Below are 13,596 nucleotides of genomic sequence, written 5' to 3'. Positions count from 1 at the left end.
CTGGGGGCAGAGATGGAGGGACATGAATCTGGGGGCAGAGATGGAGTGGACATGAAACTGGGGCAGAGATGGAGGGGACATGAATCTGGGGGCAGAGATGGGGGGACATGAATCTGGGGGCAGAGATGGAGGGGACATGAATCTGGGGGCAGAGATGGAGGGGACATGAATCTGGGGCAGAGATGTGGGGACATGAAACTGGGGGCAGAGATCGGGGACATGAATCTGGGGGCAGAGATGGAGGGGACATGAATCTGGGGGCAGAGATGTGGGGACATGAAACTGGGGGCAGAGATGGGGGACATGAATCTGGGGGCAGAGATGGAGAGGACATGAATCTGAGGGCAGAGATGGGGGACATGAATCTGGGGGCAGAGATGGGGGACATGAATCTGGGGGCAGAGATGGAGGGGACATGAATCTGGGGGCAGAGATGTGGGGACATGAAACTGGGGGCAGAGATGGGGACATGAATCTGGGGGCAGAGATGGAGAGGACATGAATCTGGGGGCAGAGATGGAGGGACACGAATCTGGGGGCAGAGATGGAGGGACACGAATCTGGGGGAAGAGATGGAGGGACACGAATCTGGGGGCAGAGATGTGGGACACGAATCTGGGGGCAGAGATGGAGGGACATGAATCTGGGGGCAGAGATGGAGGGACATGAATCTGGGGGCAGAGATGGAGGGACATGAATCTGGGGGCAGAGCTGGAAGAGGGACATGAATCTGGGGGCAGAGATGGAGGGACATGAATCTGGGGGCAGAGCTGGAAGAGGGACATGAAACTGGGGGCAGATGAAGGGTGTATATGAAACTGGGGGAGAGATAGAGGGGGGACATATAATTTACGGGTGACTGTAGGAGGATTATACTGTGTGCGGGCACATGAAAAATTAACGAGTGGGCGGGGTCAACACAAAAGTGGGCGGGGCTAAATTTGCCGCGGCGCACTATGCGCGCCGCACATTTTGTCCCTCTTTCGGTTCTTCAAAAGTTGGGAGGTATGGTGTAATGTCTGTATATTTATGTAATGCGCTGTATTATATATACGTATATACTGTATGTATACACACGTCTGTAATTAGTGACTACTTCTATAGAACTTACTGCATGTGTACAGTGTATACGTACAAAGGAGACAGAATTATCCACCACAGGTGGAACCATGCTTGTGTGATCAGCTTGTGATGTTGTGTTGCTGCTTGACAATTCATTTGAATTACTGGATAGTCTCTGCATGTATTTGCATGGCAGGGCCTGCCAGGTAATTCATTTGAAATGCTACATGGCCTCTGAGGAGCAGGAAGCAGAGGCTGCTTGACAATTCATTTGAATTAAAGAAGAGCATTCATGTCCTCAGGCACCTGCGGTTTTATATACTTAGAATAAGTGTAAAAATCATTGCATGCTTCACATAGTGTAAACGTATCTATGAATGTGTGCTGCACATTGAGTACCTGTATATATAAATGTATGCTGCAGATAGAGAGTAAGTGTATATATAAATGTATGCTGCAGATAGAGTAAGTGTATATATAAATGTATGCTGCAGATAGAAAATAAGTTTAAATATAAATGTATGCTGCAGATAGAGTAAGTTTATATATAAATGTGTGCTGCAGATAGAGTAAGTGTATATATATAAATGTATGCTGCAGATAGAGTAAGTGTATATATAAGTGTGTGCTACAGGTAAAGTAAGTGTATATTTGGGTGTGTGCCGCACATAGGGTAAGTGTATTCGTGTATCTGCTAGACTTAGAGTAAGGATATGTATCCTTGTTGGCTGTCCAAAGTGGAAGCTTTTCTATTAATGTATACAATACTTAAGTTAAGTGTTTGTTTTCAGCACATAGGTGAAGTTTATGTATGAGTGTGTGCAGTACATTATGTAAGTGTATGTATGAGTTTGTGTAGCTCATAGGGTAATTGTGTTTATGTGTATGTGCAGCACATTGGTTAAGTGTATATATAGGTGTGTGCTGTACATAAGTAACTGTATACATGAGTGTACACTGCATGTGATGTAAGTGTATATAAGAGTGTGTGCTGCACATAGAGTATTTGTATATATGAGTTTATACTGCAAATAAGTTAAGTATATATATGACTGTGTGCGGCACATAAAATAATTGTATATGTGGCTCATAGATTAAAGCATAAGTATGCTCTTTTTGCTTTGGCAACACCAAATGTTTTATACTTTGGTAATGCTAATAAAGCTCAGTTGTATCTTGTATCTTGTTGTTGTATGAAATTTGCACATAGAGTAAGTGTATATATGAGTATCTGCTTTAGCTAAAATAAGTGTATACATCATTATTATTATTTATTTATATAGCAGCATTAATTCCATGGTGCTTTCCATTTGAGGGTTCACATACGGTACACAAAATGTACAAAGAGATATGATACCAACAATGACCGACTGGCATCATTGTGTGCATCACCTAGTGTGAATGTATCTATGAGGGTGTGCAGCACAGAAGTGTATTTATGTGTTCAGCACATAGGCTAAGTGTATATATAAGTGTGTGCAGCTCATAGGGTAATTCTATGTTACAGCTTGTACAGCAGATAGAGTGATTGTATATTTGGGTGTGTGCAGCACATGGGGTAAGTGTATTCGTGTATCTGCTGCAGTTAGAGTAAGGATATGTATCCTTGTCAGCTGTCCAAAGTGTAAGCTTGTCTATTAATATGTACAACACGTAAGTTGAGTGCTTGTATATATGAGTTTATGCTGCAATTAAGTTAAGTGTATATATGACTGCGGCATATAAAATACATGTATATATTAGTGTGTGCAGCCCATATAGTAAGTGTTTATGGGAGTATCTGCTGCACTTAGAGTAAGTGTATTTATCATCATGTATGTGAGTATGTACAACACATAAGTGAAGTGTTTTTAGGTGTTCAGCACGTAGGGTAAGAGTATATATGAGTGTGTAACTAACATAGAGTAAAGGTATATTTGGGTGTGTGCACACAGTGTTTTTAGGTGTTCAGCACGTAGGGTAAGAGTATATATGAGTGTGTAACTAACATAGAGTAAATGTATATTTGAGTATATGTGGCTCATAGATTAAAGCGTATGTATGAAATTTTGCAGCATGTAAACTAAGTGTATATATGGATGTGTGCAGGTCATAATTGTATATATAATATAATTGTATGCATGAGTGTGTGCAGCAGATATGGTATCTATATATATATATATATATATGAGTGTGTGCTGCACATAGTGTACATTTATATATGAGTATATATTCCTATATATTCTTATTAATACTGCCGGCAGTTCAACTCTTAGAATTTCTATGTATGATGCATGTGTATTGTCCATGTGTGTGTATATATATATTTATAGTGATGTTTTAGTAATAGTTATAGAAAAAGTTATAGCACAACTTTTTCATGACATTTTCAAGCCCATCGACTGCTTATTGATCTTATTACGATGGGTCCCTACACTAACACTTTATACATTAGGGCAAGAGATCACGATCTAATATATTCACTGTTACAATGCAGTCTGTACGCTCTTGAGCTCAGGGATCTTGTCTAGAGGGGGAGTATAACATTTCTTATACAAATAAAGTCTTAGTGTAGGGACCCATCTGAATGAGGTCGCCGTGACGTGGCAGATGGGCTCGCACAATTCACTAAACTGTGCGCTAAGAACCTCTACATCTGTGGTTGTAGTCAGTGATACATGAAATCGTACTTGCAACATTTTATCACTTGAATTCCCTTACAAGAAGTATAAGCTGACTTGTCAGATTTGGGTCTAGTCTCTGAATTGTTTTTCTAAAACTACTCTAGATGCATCAGTCCTCAGTAATCTCCCTGGTCTTCTACTTTCCCCTCCATTCATTTACATCTTAGCTTGACCTGCAGGAATATTCCATCAAGAAATATTTATCAACAATCCACAGGGTAGATGGCATCTATTACATTGGTTGGGGTCCATGTAGGGTTGCCGCTACACAGGTTAATCTCCAGCCCAATAAATATTACTGCTTGGAGGCCGTTGCCAATCTTTAATTTCTACCAGCCATTTTAAGTATGAGTCAATTGTAGAAATATATCTTTAGAAAACTGACCTGATTTGTAGGAAGGGAAGCTTATTACCATGTGAATGGGTTTGCTGTGTGTGTGTATCAGAGCCATTGAGGTCTACTATGGAATATAGAAATTTATCAGCGGCTTATGGGCAAATAAAAATATACATTTTACATAGCACACTTCTCCATGGTCCCTCACCGATTGGTTTACATCACTGAAGTAATGACATAGCAATGACACTGATGGATACAGCCAATCACAAGATATGGTGATATAAGTGTTTACCGTATACTGTGATAGCTCCCACAGGAATGTGAGATGTAGACATTAGAGATGAGTGAGTACTGTTCGGATCAGCCGATCCGAACAGCACACTCCATAGAAATGAATGGTTTCACCTGGTACTTCCGCTTTGACGGCGGCCGGCCGCTTAACCCCCCGCGTGCCGGCTACGTCCATTCATTTCTATGCGAGCGTGCTGTTCGGATCGGCTGATCTCTAGTAGACATGTGATTCTGAGGCTCGGAAAACATTATAGTGGGATGGGGCTTCTTGGTCAGTACATTTATGTACAGTACTGTAGCCAGTGGTGTAACTAGGAATGGCTGGGCCCCAAGGCGAACATTTCATATGGGCCAACTCCCCCCTTGACCCCGACTGACCAAGGTGAACCTTGTTTAGTTTTGTATGTTTGGACTATTCATACTGCGCTGGGCTTATTTGACTCTGTCTCATGACGAAGCCGCTTCTGGCGAAACGCATGTCGGGGTATGCGTTTTATCCGGTCCCATTAGATGTGCGTGGAGCCTCTTCCTCTTGTCTTGATTATTTACTAAAGGGTACTCAAGATGTCTGTGGGTATGTACCGCTAAGTTACTCTATTGTGGCTTTTTGTCCACTCTGTGTATTTCTGCACATATAGCGGCGGATGTTATATATACTATAGATCATATTGTGTTGTTGTTGCCAATCTGCCTATTTGTGCAATCACCATATATAGCGGTCCTAGATGTATTATTGACTGTGTATGTACATATAACTATTATATCCAGCTGATTACATATCAACATATATATAGTGAGATTGTGAGAAAGCGTATACAGCTGTTTGTTACTATATCTAACTGATCACATATAGCTTTCTTATGTATATCCTGTCATGGATACTCCTGATATTATGTACTGAGATTTGGAGGGGATTACCTGCTCACTCCTAATTGGGAGTGTTTTGTGGTATTGTCCACCATTTTTTGGTGGACCCTCCTTTGTGTGACTCCCTATGTTTTTTTTTATATATATTTTTTATTTTTGATATTTAATAAAATATACTTTTATATTTTTAATTATTCGGTCTCTCTGTTTTTTCTTTTGATGAAATTATATTGGTTTTGAGACTTTCCTGTTAGATTTGGGTATCTTTATTGGTTTCATAGACAACAATAGACTGGAGCCGATTCATTCAGGTCTATGGAAGAGTTGCATAGATAAGCAGTGATGTCTTCTATTAGCTGTAGGGTTTGCAAACCTGGATCACAATAGGTGTTACCTACAGAGGTGAGAAGAGTCAGTCTTGTTTGTGATGTAAATGAGGAAACTTCTGAAACTAAACCCTATAGAATTAGCAAGTGTAAGGCTATTATCAGTCTATAGTGGAGACAGAGAGAATATCAGAATACTGAGGCCCTTATCTATGCATGTAGACCTGAATGAGTCTGCTCCAGTCTATTGTGGTCTATGGCCATGACTATGATGTAAGTCACATCCATAACTACTGCTAACAAAGCCCCTGGCACCAGTCTGGGAGTTACCAGTCTTATAAGAGTTGTCCAGTAATTACTTTTTATGGTCTATCTTTAGTTTAGACTATATATATATATATATATATATATATATATATATATATATATATATATATATATATATATATTTGGTAGGGGTCAACAGGCAGCCCCTGTACCAGCTATATGGGGCAGCTTCTGATGCTCGTATTACACACATGAGGCCGGACACACTCCATTGAAGTCAATGGGCTGAATTACTGGTATCCTCTGCTATCCAGGGACCAGAGCCACCAAATTCCAGCCCTATGTTGTGTATATTATGTATTGTGTATATTTGCCCTGTATAGCAGATCAGCATATATAACAATCATATATTTATGGCCTATTTTAAGGATTAGTTATAAAAAAGTAATAGCTGGTCAATCCCATTAATAAATGCCCCACAGTGTGCCTCCAGGTAGGAAATTGTCCCTGTACCACTCCAGATGGGCAGAGCACATGGTAACTGTAATGAAATCTACATTGAAAACAAACAACAAATTCACCACAGCACAATGTGAGCAGCAAATCTGGATGATTCCTGATTGACCACCATTACAATTCCGAAGGGGAGGGGTGACATTCACCACTGGACTGGAGAGACCACAGCCCACCCCCACACAGCACATCAGCCATTCAGCAGACTACACACGTGGCCCCGCCCCTCTGTCTACTAAGGGCTTCAGGTGTTCATAGGATCAGAGGAGATGGAGACCAGTCTGACTTGTGCACTTGCCTGGGAGTCTTCGAAGATCTGGTAAGGTGGCCTCGCTGCTCCCATAACTTTTGCAATAGCTGTATGCAGGAATGCACCAACCCCTGGACCTGGACATTGGTTATGCCCATTTGCTGCCAGTATGAGAACCATGTCCTGTCTGCTTTACTGCAAAGCCAGTGGCCTGGAGGTGCTTTCCATCAACACCACCCTGGCCAAGGTGGTCAGACCACTACCACAGACCAAGAAGAACAAAGAAAGCCAAACTGTGCGGGTCCTGAACCAATCCCCAGAGGACTGGACAAGACTGCCTGTCAGAAGCCTCCTGAGGTCAATCTGGAGCTTTTCTGCAAGAACTGAGCAAGCCTGCGGCAAAAGGTGTGAGTCCCTCCAACACCAGGACATCTTCCACAATGCTCTCCTGCTGGACAAGACCTTCCATAGGGAGAAGGTAAGGTTGTTAACACTGCTCCTAGGCCTGGACTAGTTTAGCGTTGATGTGCCCTGCTCTATGCCTTGTGTCTTGCTATTTACCATGTTAAAGAATCTTAGAAGACTTTTAAGAAACTTATCTACCCTTATGAGACCTTAAAGGGATTCTACCACTAAACCCACATTTTTTCTAATTACCACATCAGAATAGCCTTAAGAAAAGCTATTTGTCTCTTACCTTTACACGTCTAAAGGCTTTCTTAAGGCTATTCCGACGTGGTAATTAGAAAAAATGTGGGTTTAGTGGTAGAATCCCTTTAATAAAATAAAACAGCAAGTAGATACATGGAGTATTCAACTCTGTATATGATCCTTAAGATGGGAATACCCCTTTAATAATTCAGGAGCGCCTCGCACCAGTGTTAAAAGAGTTGTCCAGTAATGACTTTTTATGGTTTATCTTTAGTTTAGATCATAGGGGTGATCATCAGTAGGGGGCGACAGGCAACCCCTGTACCAGCTATATGGGGCAGCTGTCCTCTGCTATACAGGGACCAGAGCCAACAAATTCCATCCCTGTGTTGTGTACAGTATGTATTGTGTATAGTAGCCCCGTATAGCAGGTCAATATATATATATCATATATTTATGGCCTATTTTAAGGATTAGCACGGAAAATATAATTTCAGACCCCTTTAACAAATTCTCCACAATGTGCCCCCAGATAGGAAATTGTTCCTGTATGTACCAAAAGTTATCACCCCAGATGGACACAGAAAGAAGGGAAAATATTTGGTAAAAAGGAAGGGGGAGGGGAAAGATAATTAAATTAAGTAACATAATAAAAGCTTGTACAGTACAGATCAGAGTTACTATCGCCTGCAATGTTCTAGCATGTTATTTGCAAGTGTTGCTTAAGATTTTCCCCCACCCCAAGCTGTGACCTCTAAGAACATGTGTGAGAATTTATTATTAACCCATCTATGGCCGTTGCCTGGCCTACATGGGTGTTGCAAAAGTGGGGGGAGCAGGGTGGAAACCATGGCCTGACCATTTCCAATTTAGTGAAATCTGTGACTTTATCCTAATCTGTATTTATTTTTCTGATTGTCGATTTTTTTTTAATTCAATTTTCTGTACATAACCATGGGGAGGCCATCTTGCCTGAGCTTCACCTTTGCTAGTAGTTAGTGACATGATTTATCATGGTCATAGACAACAATAGACTGAAGCCAATTATGTGCATAGATAAGTGGCACAGATAAGCAGTGATGTCTTCTATTATCTGTAGGGTTTGCAAAAACCTGGATCACAATAGGTGTTACCTACAGAGGTGAGAAGAGTCAGACTTGCTTGTGATGTAAATGAGGAAACTGCTGAACTGAAACCCCTATAGAATTAGCAAGTGTAAGGCTATTATCAGGCAGAACATTGCTGCTTCAATCCCCTATGGGGACAGCAAAAAAAAAAAGGTATAGAAAAATATAGTTTAAATATGTTAAATAAAAATATCAAATAAATAAAGCCCCAAAAATCCCATTTTCCCTTATAAAATATTTTATTATGTAAAATAAAGAAAAATAAAAAAATTTCATATTTGGCATCACCACATCCGTAAAAACCCCAAACAATAAAACTAAAACATTATTTAACCCGCATGCTGAACAACCTTAAAAAAAAAAAAAAAGTAGATAACCGCACAAAGTAATGAGTATTCGCCACCTTTGCCTCTCACAATGTTCAATGAAAAGTAATCAAACAGTCAGATGAAAACCAAAATGGTACCAATAAAAAGCACATGTCGTCTCGCAAAAGATAAGCCTTAAAACAGCAATGTCAATAGAAAAGTAAAAATATTATGTCTTTCAGAAGATGGCAATGCAAAAATTGTTTTTTTTTACCCTAAATTGAATATTATTCTGCACAAATAGCAACACAGTAAATAAATAATATAAATAAATAATATAAAAGAGGTATCGCCGTAATCATACCGACCCACAGAATAAAGATAACATGTTACGCTGTACGCTGCACAGGAAAAAAAAATAAATACTAAAAACAATGCAAGAATTGATGCTTTATTTTACATCCCACCCAGAAAGAGTTACTAAAATGTAATCATTAAGTTACATGAACCGCAAAATGGTGGAATTGAAAAGTACATCTCATACCGCAAACAAGAAGCCCTCATATGCCCTCATCGCCAGAAAATAAAAAAATATATAGCTTGTACAATATGAAGACAAAAATTGCCAAATCATTAGGCCATAAATGGCTGCGACTAGAAGGAAATGTATAAGCTGTGCGAGCGTATATCAGGGTCACCCCAGATTTACAATTTATGAGAGAGAATACACCAGCGCTGCCCCCACCCCTGTGTTAGGAGCTAGTGGGAAAATAGCATGGGACTTGATGTACCCAACTTACTCCACAGCTTACATATTCACTTCTAGGATACTAATGCTCACTACACCACTTGCTAAATTCTTTGAGGGGTGCAGTTTTCAAAAAGGAGTCACTTTCTGGCGGATTCCACTCCAGATAGGCAGAGCACATGGTAACTATCACAACTGGACTGGTGAGACCACAGCCCACCTCCCCACAGCACATCGGCCATTCAGCAGACTACACACGTGGCCCTGCCCCTCTGTATTCTAAAGGCTTCAGGTGTTCATATCATAAGATCAGTGGAGATGGAGACCATTCTGAGCTGTGCACTGTGCCTGGGAGTGTTCTAAGATCTGGTAATGTTGCTTCATTGTAGGGGCCCTAACTTGATCACCAGGGGATGGACAAGACTTCCTGTGAAGAGCACCCCGAGTTCAAGTTGGAGCTTCTTGTTAAGAACTTAGCCTGCTATGTAAAGGATATGTCTCTGCACCACCAGGACATCTTCAACAACGTTAACCTCCTGGACAAGATCTTCCATAAGCAGAAGGTGAGGTTGATAACACTACTCCAAGGATTGGGCAAGTTTAGCATTCATGTGTCCTGATCTTCCCCCTTATGTCATGCTCTCTCCCATGTTGTTTTCTCCTTGTGTGTTCTGCTTTTCCCCACCTTCCTCCCACATGTATCCCAAAGGCCACTATATCATAACTCTATGTGTTAATTGTATTTTCTGCTTTTCACCACTCTCCTCCCATCTGTCCTGAGGGTTGCTCCCACTCACAGTGCCCCTTCCTCTGCTGTCTGCAGAACTCAGTGTCCTGCTGCTTTATTATATGTGTTTCTCCTGCTCTTTCCCACCCTCCTCCCCTATGTCACCCATGGATCACTGTTGAGGAGTCCTCTGGCTTCCGCCCTGTGTGTCCCGTAGGCTAACCCCCCATAAGCCCACTGGCTGTGGCCCTGTGCATTCCATGTGTGATCCCCCAGCTCCTCACAGTAGATTACCTGGTGCTCCCCCCACTTCTACTCCCCATTTGTCAGCTGAACTCTGTCCTGCTCTCTGCCTTTTGTTCTGCTCTTCCTTACGCTTCTCTCCTGTGTATCCCATGGGCCACTATGCATGTGTCCTCTGGCTTTGGCCCTGTGTGTCCCATAGACCACCCCCACATCTGTACTAGCTGTGGCCCTGTGTGTCTTTTGAACCACTCCCAAAAAAAGCCCACTGGCTGTAGCCCTTTGGGTCCCATGAGATGCCCCCTAACTCCTTCTCACAAACTATCAACGGCAATGAATTTCCTGCTTATTCTTCTACTCCTTCTCATCCACTCTCTGCTGTACTCTATCCTGTTCTTCCTCAGGCTATTCTTTTCTGCTTTCTCCCTTGTGTGCTTCTTTTTGATTTGTGTTCTGCTCTTCCTCACCCTCTTCCTCTGTGGATCCCATCCCTTGTGCGCTTTATTCACCTGTTCTCTGGCTTTGGAACTGTGCGTCCCGTAGGCCACCCCCCACATGCCTCCTGGCTGTGTCCTTGCGCGTCCTGCGGTCCACCCCTAAAAAGCCTATTGGCTGTGGCTTTGTGTCCTGTGGGAACCACCCAATTCCTTCCATAATATTTGCTGCACTGTGTTTACTGTTTGTCCCTCCACTCCTTCTTCTCTACTGTTAACGATACTCTACACTGCTCTTTCCCATGTGATCTGCTCATCCTTATGCTCCTCTTCTGTGCGTCCCATGTGCCTGTACCCACATGTCCTCTGGATTTGGCTTTCTTCGTCCCGTAGGCCACCCCCCACATGCGTCCTGACTGTGGCTCTGTGCGTCCTGCGGGACACCCTTCGAAAGCCCTCTGGCTGTGGCCTTGTATGTCCCATGGGAACACCCCCACTACTCACGTACTAATAGAGACACTGAGTTTCCTTCATATCTACCCTCTCTTTGTCTCCCGCTGTCAGTGTTATTCTTTTCTTCTTTCTCCCTTGTGCGCTTCTTTTTGATTTGTGTTTTGCTCTTCCTTACCCTCTTCCTCTGTGGATCCCATGGGCCACTATTCACCTGTCCTGTGGCTTTAGAACTGTGCGTCCCGTAGGCCACCCTCCACATGCCTCCTGGCTGTGTCCTTGTGCGTCCTGCGGGCCACCCCTAAAAAGCCCATTGGCTGTGGCTTAATATGTCCCATGGGAACCACCCCACTCCTTCCACAATATCAGCGTCACTGTGTTTACTGGCTATCTGCACATTCCTTCTTTCCCATTGTCAACGATACTCTATCTTGCTTTTTCCCATGTGGTCTGCTCATCCTTATGCTCCTCTTCTGTGCTTCCCATGTGCCACTTCCCACATGTCCTCTGGTTTTGGCATTCTTCGTCCCATAGGCCACCCCCCACATGCATCCTGGCTGTGGCCCTGTGCGTCCTGCGGGACACCTTCGAAAGCCCACTGGCTGTGGCCTTGCATGTCCCATGGGAACACCCCCACTACTCACGTACTAACAGAGGCACTGAGTTTTCTTCATATCTACCCTCTCCTTGTCTCCTGCAGTCAGTGTTATTCTTTCCTTCTTTCTCCCTTGTGTGCTTCTTTTTGATTTGTGTTCTGCTCTTCCTCACCCTCTTCCTCTGTGGATCCCATGGGCCACTGTTCACCTGTCCTCTGGCTTTGGAATTGTGCGTCCCGTAGGCCACCCCCCACATGCCTCCTGGCTGTGTCCTTGTGCGTCCTGCGGGCCACCCCTAAAAAGCCCATTGGCTGTGGCTTTATATGGCCCATGGGAACCACCCCACTCCTTCCACAATATCAGCGGCACTGTGTTTACTGGGTATCTGCCCACTCCTTCTTTCCCATTGTCAACGATACTCTATCTTGCTTTTTCCCATGTGGTCCACTCATCCTTATGCTCCTCTTCTGTGCTTCCCATGTGCCACTACCCACATGTCCTCTGATTTTGGCTTTCTTCGGCCCGTAGGCCACCCCCCACATGCGTCCTGGCTGTGGCACTGTGCATCCTGCGGGCCACCCTTCGAAAGCCCACTGGCTGTGGCCTTGTATGTCCCATGGGAACACCCCCACTACTCACATACTAATAGAGACACTGAGTTTCCTTCTTATCTACTCTCTCCTTGTCCCCCACTGTCAGCATTATTCTTTCCTGCTTTCTCACATGTGCGCTTCTTTTTGATTTGTGTTCTGCTCTTCCTCACCCTCTTCCTCTGTGGATCCCATGGGCCACTATTCACCTGTCCTCTGGCTTTGGAACTGTGCGTCCCGTAGGCCACCCCCCACATGGCTCCTGGCTGTGTCCTTGTGCGTCCTGCGGGCCACCCCTAAAAAGCCCTTTGACTGTGGCTTTGTGTCCTATGGGAACCACCCAATTCCTTCCATAATATTTGCTGCACTGTGTTTACTGTTTGTCCCTCCACTCCTTCTTCTCTACTGTTAATGATACTCTATCCTGCTCTTTCCCATGTGATCTGCTCATCCTTATGCTCCTCTTCTGTGCTTCCCATGTGCCAGTACCCACATGTCCTCTGGATTTGGCTTTCTTCGGCCCATAGGCCACCCCCCACATGCGTCCTGACTGTGGCTCTGTGCGTCCTGCGGGACACCCTTCGAAAGCACACTGGCTGTGGCCTTGTATGTCCCATGGGAACACCCCCACTACTCACGTACTAACAGAGGCGCTGAGTTTCCTTCATATCTACCCTCTCTTTGTCTCCCGCTGTCAGTGTTATTCTTTACTTCTTTCTCCCTTGTGCGCTTCTTTTTGATTTGTGTTTTGCTGTTCCTTACCCTCTTCCTCTGTGAATCCCATGGGCCACTATTCACCTGTCCTCTGGCTTTGGAACTGTGCGTCCCGTAGGCCACCCCCCACATGCCTCCTGGCTGTGTCCTTGTGCGTCCTGCGGGCCACCCCTAAAAAGCCCATTGGTTGTGGCTTAATATGTCCCATGGGAACCACCCCACTCCTTCCACAATATCAGCGGCACTGTGTTTACTGGCTAACTGTCCACTCCTTCTTTCCCATTGTCAACGATACTCTATCCTGCTTTTTCCCATGTGGTCTGCTTATCCTTATGCCCCTCTTCTGTGCTTCCCATGTGCCACTACCCACATGTCCTCTGGTTTTGGCTTTCTTCGTCCCGTAGGCCACCCCCCACATGCGTCCTGGCT

The sequence above is a fragment of the Leptodactylus fuscus genome, chromosome 7 (genome assembly GCF_031893055.1).
Source record: "Leptodactylus fuscus isolate aLepFus1 chromosome 7, aLepFus1.hap2, whole genome shotgun sequence".
In the NCBI taxonomy this organism is placed as follows: domain Eukaryota; kingdom Metazoa; phylum Chordata; class Amphibia; order Anura; family Leptodactylidae; genus Leptodactylus; species Leptodactylus fuscus.
This window is presented reverse-complemented; position numbering follows the sequence as displayed.